This window comes from Ammospiza caudacuta, chromosome Z (genome assembly GCF_027887145.1).
Source record: "Ammospiza caudacuta isolate bAmmCau1 chromosome Z, bAmmCau1.pri, whole genome shotgun sequence".
In the NCBI taxonomy this organism is placed as follows: domain Eukaryota; kingdom Metazoa; phylum Chordata; class Aves; order Passeriformes; family Passerellidae; genus Ammospiza; species Ammospiza caudacuta.
In genome coordinates this window covers 57,831,874-57,840,372 of record NC_080632.1, presented here as the reverse complement: position 1 = coordinate 57,840,372, position 8,499 = coordinate 57,831,874, and positions in this window count along the sequence as shown.

Here is an 8,499-nt window from a genome sequence, read left to right as displayed (position 1 = left end):
CGCCTCCGCCAGCCGGAGAGAGCGGCAGCTTCGGAAAGGTGAAGAAGGAAGCTGTACAACACTGGCATTGTGTGCGCAGCATGCCAACTGATAGAAAACAGTACCTTTGCACTCTCCTGCCTTTTCCAATCACATGAACATTCCATTGGAAGCTGTTTTGGACAACTTTCTCTCTCTTCTTGCAAAACACTCTGCACACATTTCTGCAACCTCCAAAACACGATGGGAGATTTTTTCTGTGCTGGCACAGTTTTTCCGTGCCAGACATAGTGGAAAAGCTTTCTGCTAAGATGTAGACTACAAAAGACGCTAGAGAGCAAGGCACGATGCTCTCCGGAGCTAAGCGCCGCTCCCGGGCGTCTTTCGGCAGAAGCCGCGCTCCGGAGAGCACTGTGAGCGGCACAATCGTCTTTGCGCGAAGAAGCCGCTTCTTCGCCTCCGCCAGCCGGAGAGAGCGGCAGCTTCGGAAAGGTGAAGACGGAAGCTGTACAACACTGGCATTGTGTGCGCAGCTTGCCAACTGATAGAAAACAGTACCTTTGCACTCTCCTGCCTTTTCCAATCACATGAACATTCCATTGGAAGCTGTTTCGGACAACTTTTCTTTTCTTCCTGCCAAAAACTTGGTAGACCCCTATGCAACCTCCAAAACACGATGGGAGATGTTTTCTGTGCTGGCACAGTTTCTCCCTGCCAGACATAGTGGAAAAGCTTTCTGCTAAGATGTAGACTACAAAAGACGCTAGAGAGCAAGGCACGATGCTCTCCGGAGCTAAGCGCCGCTCACGGGCGTCTTTCGGCAGAAGCGCCGCTCCGGAGAGCCCTGTGAGCGGCACAATCGTCTTTGCGCGAAGAAGCCGCTTCTTCGCCTCCGCCAGCCGGAGAGAGCGGCAGCTTCGGAAAGGTGAAGAAGGAAGCTGTACAACACTGGCATTGTGTGCGCAGCTTGCCAACTGATAGAAAACAGTACCTTTGCACTCTCCTGCCTTTTCCAATCACATGAACATTCCATTGGAAGCTGTTTTGGACAACTTTCTCTCTCTTCTTGCAAAACACTCGGCACACCTTTCTGCAACCTCCAAAACACGATGGGAGATGTTTTCTGTGCTGGCACAGTTTCTCCCTGCCAGACATAGTGGAAAAGCTTTCTGCTAAGATGTAGACTACAAAAGACGCTAGAGAGCAAGGTACGATGCTCTCCGGAGCTAAGCGCCGCTCCCGGGCGTCTTTCGGCAGAAGCGCCGCTCCGGAGAGCCCTGTGAGCGGCACAATCGTCTTTGCGCGAAGAAGCCGCTTCTTCGCCTCCGCCAGCCGGAGAGAGCGGCAGCTTCGGAAAGGTGAAGAAGGAAGCTGTACAACACTGGCATTGTGTGCGCAGCTTGCCAACTGATAGAAAACAGTACCTTTGCACTCTCCTGCCTTTTCCAATCACATGAACATTCCATTGGAAGCTGTTTTGGACAACTTTCTCTCTCTTCTTGCAAAACACTCTGCACACCTTTCTGCAACCTCCAAAACACGATGGGAGATGTTTTCTGTGCTGGCACAGTTTCTCCCTGCCAGACATAGTGGAAAAGCTTTCTGCTAAGATGTAGACTACAAAAGACGCTAGAGAGCAAGGCACGATGCTCTCCGGAGCTAAGCGCCGCTCCCGGGCGTCTTTCGGCAGAAGCCGCGCTAAGGAGAGCCCTGTGAGCGGCACAATCGTCTTTGCACGAAGAAGCCGCTTCTTTGCCTCCGCCAGCCGGAGAGAGCGGCAGCTTCGGAAAGGTGAAGAAGGAAGCTGTACAACACTGGCATTGTGTGCGCAGCTTGCCAACTGATAGAAAACAGTACCTTTGCACTCTCCTGCCTTTTCCAATCACATGAACATTCCATTGCAAGCTGTTTTGGACAACTTTCTCTCTCTTCTTGCAAAACACTCGGCACACCTTTCTGCAACCTCCAAAACACGATGGGAGATGTTTTCTGTGCTGGCACAGTTTTTCCGTGCCAGACATAGTGGAAAAGCTTTCTGCTAAGATGTAGACTACAAAAGACGCTAGAGAGCAAGGCACGATGCTCTCCGGAGCTAAGCGCCGCTCCCGGGCGTCTTTCGGCAGAAGCCGCGCTCTGGAGAGCACTGTGAGCGGCACAATCGTCTTTGCGCGAAGAAGCCGCTTCTTCGCCTCCGCCAGCCGGAGAGAGCGGCAGCTTCGGAAAGGTGAAGAAGGAAGCTGTACAACACTGGCATTGTGTGCGCAGCTTGCCAACTGATAGAAAACAGTACCTTTGCACTCTCCTGCCTTTTCCAATCACATGAACATTCCATTGGAAGCTGTTTCGGACAACTTTTCTTTTCTTCCTGCCAAAAACCTGGCAGACCCCTATGCAACCTCAAAAACACGATGGGAGATGTTTTCTGTGCTGGCACAGTTTCTCCCTGCCAGACATAGTGGAAAAGCTTTCTGCTAAGATGTAGACTACAAAAGACGCTAGAGAGCAAGGCACGATGCTCTCCGGAGCTAAGCGCCGCTCCCGGGCGTCTTTCGGCAGAAGCGCCGCTCCGGAGAGCCCTGTGAGCGGCACAATCGTCTTTGCGCGAAGAAGCCGCTTCTTCGCCTCCGCCAGCCGGAGAGAGCAGCAGCTTCGGAAAGGTGAAGAAGGAAGCTGTACAACACTGGCATTGTGTGCGCAGCTTGCCAACTGATAGAAAACAGTACCTTTGCACTCTCCTGCCTTTTCCAATCACATGAACATTCCATTGGAAGCTGTTTTGGACAACTTTCTCTCTCTTCTTGCAAAACACTCTGCACACATTTCTGCAACCTCCAAAACACGATGGGAGATGTTTTCTGTGCTGGCACAGTTTCTCCCTGCCAGACATAGTGGAAAAGCTTTCTGCTAAGATGTAGACTACAAAAGACGCTAGAGAGCAAGGCACGATGCTCTCCGGAGCTAAGCGCCGCTCCCGGGCGTCTTTCGGCAGAAGCGCCGCTCCGGAGAGCACTGTGAGCGGCACAATCGTCTTTGCGCGAAGAAGCCGCTTCTTCGCCTCCGCCAGCCGGAGAGAGCGGCAGCTTCGGAAAGGTGAAGAAGGAAGCTGTACAACACTGGCATTGTGTGCGCAGCTTGCCAACTGATAGAAAACAGTACCTTTGCACTCTCCTGCCTTTTCCAATCACATGAACATTCCATTGGAAGCTGTTTTGGACAACTTTCTCTCTCTTCTTGCAAAACACTCGGCACACCTTTCTGCAACCTCCAAAACACGATGGGAGATGTTTTCTGTGCTGGCACAGTTTCTCCCTGCCAGACATAGTGGAAAAGCTTTCTGCTAAGATGTAGACTACAAAAGACGCTAGAGAGCAAGGCACGATGCTCTCCGGAGCTAAGCGCCGCTCACGGGCGTCTTTCGGCAGAAGCGCCGCTCCGGAGAGCACTGTGAGCGGCACAATCGTCTTTGCGCGAAGAAGCCGCTTCTTCGCCTCCGCCAGCCGGAGAGAGCGACAGCTTCGGAAAGGTGAAGAAGGAAGCTGTACAACACTGGCATTGTGTGCGCAGCTTGCCAACTGATAGAAAACAGTACCTTTGCACTCTCCTGCCTTTTCCAATCACATGAACATTCCATTGGAAGCTGTTTCGGACAACTTTTCTTTTCTTCCTGCCAAAAACCTGGCAGACCCCTATGCAACCTCAAAAACACGATGGGAGATGTTTTCTGTGCTGGCACAGTTTCTCCCTGCCAGACATAGTGGAAAAGCTTTCTGCTAAGATGTAGACTACAAAAGACGCTAGAGAGCAAGGCACGATGCTCTCCGGAGCTAAGCGCCGCTCCCGGGCGTCTTTCGGCAGAAGCGCCGCTCCGGAGAGCCCTGTGAGCGGCACAATCGTCTTTGCGCGAAGAAGCCGCTTCTTCGCCTCCGCCAGCCGGAGAGAGCGGCAGCTTCGGAAAGGTGAAGAAGGAAGCTGTACAACACTGGCATTGTGTGCGCAGCTTGCCAACTGATAGAAAACAGTACCTTTGCACTCTCCTGCCTTTTCCAATCACATGAATATTCCATTGGAAGCTGTTTTGGACAACTTTCTCTCTCTTCTTGCAAAACACTCTGCACACATTTCTGCAACCTCCAAAACACGATGGGAGATGTTTTCTGTGCTGGCACAGTTTCTCCCTGCCAGACATAGTGGAAAAGCTTTCTGCTAAGATGTAGACTACAAAAGACGCTAGAGAGCAAGGCACGATGCTCTCCGGAGCTAAGCGCCGCTCCCGGGCGTCTTTCGGCAGAAGCGCCGCTCCAGAGAGCACTGTGAGCGGCACAATCGTCTTTGCGCGAAGAAGCCGCTTCTTCGCCTCCGCCAGCCGGAGAGAGCGGCAGCTTCGGAAAGGTGAAGAAGGAAGCTGTACAACACTGGCATTGTGTGCGCAGCTTGCCAACTGATAGAAAACAGTACCTTTGCACTCTCCTGCCTTTTCCAATCACATGAACATTCCATTGCAAGCTGTTTTGGACAACTTTCTCTCTCTTCTTGCAAAACACTCGGCACACCTTTCTGCAACCTCAAAAACACGATGGGAGATGTTTTCTGTGCTGGCACAGTTTTTCCTTGCCAGACATAGTGGAAAAGCTTTCTGCTAAGATGTAGACTACAAAAGACGCTAGAGAGCAAGGCACGATGCTCTCCGGAGCTAAGCGCCGCTCCCGGGCGTCTTTCGGCAGAAGCGCCGCTCCGGAGAGCACTGTGAGCGGCACAATCGTCTTTGCGCGAAGAAGCCGCTTCTTCGCCTCCGCCAGCCGGAGAGAGCGACAGCTTCGGAAAGGTGAAGAAGGAAGCTGTACAACACTGGCATTGTGTGCGCAGCTTGCCAACTGATAGAAAACAGTACCTTTGCACTCTCCTGCCTTTTCCAATCACATGAACATTCCATTGCAAGCTGTTTCTGACAACTTTCTCTCTCTTCTTGCAAAACACTCGGCACACCTTTCTGCAACCTCCAAAACACGACGGGAGATTTTTTCTGTGCTGGCACAGTTTCTCCCTGCCAGACATAGTGGAAAAGCTTTCTGCTAAGATGTAGACTACAAAAGACGCTAGAGAGCAAGGCACGATGCTCTCCGGAGCTAAGCGCCGCTCACGGGCGTCTTTCGGCAGAAGCGCCACTCCGGAGAGCCCTGTGAGCGGCACAATCGTCTTTGCGCGAAGAAGCCGCTTCTTCGCCTCCGCCAGCCGGAGAGAGCGGCAGCTTCGGAAAGGTGAAGAAGGAAGCTGTACAACACTGGCATTGTGTGCGCAGCTTGCCAACTGATAGAAAACAGTACCTTTGCACTCTCCTGCCTTTTCCAATCACATGAACATTCCATTGCAAGCTGTTTTGGACAACTTTCTCTCTCTTCTTGCAAAACACTCTGCACACCTTTCTGCAACCTCCAAAACACGATGGGAGATGTTTTCTGTGCTGGCACAGTTTCTCCCTGCCAGACATAGTGGAAAAGCTTTCTGCTAAGATGTAGACTACAAAAGACGCTAGAGAGCAAGGTACGATGCTCTCCGGAGCTAAGCGCCGCTCCCGGGCGTCTTTCGGCAGAAGCGCCGCTCCGGAGAGCCCTGTGAGCGGCACAATCGTCTTTGCGCGAAGAAGCCGCTTCTTCGCCTCCGCCAGCCGGAGAGAGCGGCAGCTTCGGAAAGGTGAAGAAGGAAGCTGTACAACACTGGCATTGTGTGCGCAGCTTGCCAACTGATAGAAAACAGTACCTTTGCACTCTCCTGCCTTTTCCAATCACATGAACATTCCATTGGAAGCTGTTTTGGACAACTTTCTCTCTCTTCTTGCAAAACACTCTGCACACCTTTCTGCAACCTCCAAAACACGATGGGAGATGTTTTCTGTGCTGGCACAGTTTCTCCCTGCCAGACATAGTGGAAAAGCTTTCTGCTAAGATGTAGACTACAAAAGACGCTAGAGAGCAAGGCACGATGCTCTCCGGAGCTAAGCGCCGCTCCCGGGCGTCTTTCGGCAGAAGCCGCGCTAAGGAGAGCCCTGTGAGCGGCACAATCGTCTTTGCACGAAGAAGCCGCTTCTTTGCCTCCGCCAGCCGGAGAGAGCGGCAGCTTCGGAAAGGTGAAGAAGGAAGCTGTACAACACTGGCATTGTGTGCGCAGCTTGCCAACTGATAGAAAACAGTACCTTTGCACTCTCCTGCCTTTTCCAATCACATGAACATTCCATTGCAAGCTGTTTTGGACAACTTTCTCTCTCTTCTTGCAAAACACTCTGCACACCTTTCTGCAACCTCCAAAACACGATGGGAGATGTTTTCTGTGCTGGCACAGTTTTTCCGTGCCAGACATAGTGGAAAAGCTTTCTGCTAAGATGTAGACTACAAAAGACGCTAGAGAGCAAGGCACGATGCTCTCCGGAGCTAAGCGCCGCTCCCGGGCGTCTTTCGGCAGAAGCCGCGCTCTGGAGAGCACTGTGAGCGGCACAATCGTCTTTGCGCGAAGAAGCCGCTTCTTCGCCTCCGCCAGCCGGAGAGAGCGGCAGCTTCGGAAAGGTGAAGAAGGAAGCTGTACAACACTGGCATTGTGTGCGCAGCTTGCCAACTGATAGAAAACAGTACCTTTGCACTCTCCTGCCTTTTCCAATCACATGAACATTCCATTGGAAGCTGTTTCGGACAACTTTTCTTTTCTTCCTGCCAAAAACCTGGCAGACCCCTATGCAACCTCAAAAACACGATGGGAGATGTTTTCTGTGCTGGCACAGTTTCTCCCTGCCAGACATAGTGGAAAAGCTTTCTGCTAAGATGTAGACTACAAAAGACGCTAGAGAGCAAGGCACGATGCTCTCCGGAGCTAAGCGCCGCTCCCGGGCGTCTTTCGGCAGAAGCGCCGCTCCGGAGAGCCCTGTGAGCGGCACAATCGTCTTTGCGCGAAGAAGCCGCTTCTTCGCCTCCGCCAGCCGGAGAGAGCAGCAGCTTCGGAAAGGTGAAGAAGGAAGCTGTACAACACTGGCATTGTGTGCGCAGCTTGCCAACTGATAGAAAACAGTACCTTTGCACTCTCCTGCCTTTTCCAATCACATGAACATTCCATTGGAAGCTGTTTTGGACAACTTTCTCTCTCTTCTTGCAAAACACTCTGCACACATTTCTGCAACCTCCAAAACACGATGGGAGATGTTTTCTGTGCTGGCACAGTTTCTCCCTGCCAGACATAGTGGAAAAGCTTTCTGCTAAGATGTAGACTACAAAAGACGCTAGAGAGCAAGGCACGATGCTCTCCGGAGCTAAGCGCCGCTCCCGGGCGTCTTTCGGCAGAAGCGCCGCTCCGGAGAGCACTGTGAGCGGCACAATCGTCTTTGCGCGAAGAAGCCGCTTCTTCGCCTCCGCCAGCCGGAGAGAGCGGCAGCTTCGGAAAGGTGAAGAAGGAAGCTGTACAACACTGGCATTGTGTGCGCAGCTTGCCAACTGATAGAAAACAGTACCTTTGCACTCTCCTGCCTTTTCCAATCACATGAACATTCCATTGGAAGCTGTTTTGGACAACTTTCTCTCTCTGCTTGCAAAACACTCGGCACACCTTTCTGCAACCTCAAAAACACGATGGGAGATGTTTTCTGTGCTGGCACAGTTTCTCCCTGCCAGACATAGTGGAAAAGCTTTCTGCTAAGATGTAGACTACAAAAGACGCTAGAGAGCAAGGCACGATGCTCTCCGGAGCTAAGCGCCGCTCCCGGGCGTCTTTCGGCAGAAGCGCCGCTCCGGAGAGCACTGTGAGCGGCACAATCGTCTTTGCGCGAAGAAGCCGCTTCTTCGCCTCCGCCAGCCGGAGAGAGCGACAGCTTCGGAAAGGTGAAGAAGGAAGCTGTACAACACTGGCATTGTGTGCGCAGCTTGCCAACTGATAGAAAACAGTACCTTTGCACTCTCCTGCCTTTTCCAATCACATGAACATTCCATTGGAAGCTGTTTCGGACAACTTTTCTTTTCTTCCTGCCAAAAACCTGGCAGACCCCTATGCAACCTCAAAAACACGATGGGAGATGTTTTCTGTGCTGGCAGAGTTTCTCCCTGCCAGACATAGTGGAAAAGCTTTCTGCTAAGATGTAGACTACAAAAGACGCTAGAGAGCAAGGCACGATGCTCTCCGGAGCTAAGCGCCGCTCCCGGGCGTCTTTCGGCAGAAGCGCCGCTCCGGAGAGCCCTGTGAGCGGCACAATCGTCTTTGCGCGAAGAAGCCGCTTCTTCGCCTCCGCCAGCCGGAGAGAGCGGCAGCTTCGGAAAGGTGAAGAAGGAAGCTGTACAACACTGGCATTGTGTGCGCAGCTTGCCAACTGATAGAAAACAGTACCTTTGCACTCTCCTGCCTTTTCCAATCACATGAACATTCCATTGCAAGCTGTTTTGGACAACTTTCTCTCTCTTCTTGCAAAACACTCGGCACACCTTTCTGCAACCTCCAAAACACGACGGGAGATTTTTTCTGTGCTGGCACAGTTTCTCCCTGCCAGACATAGTG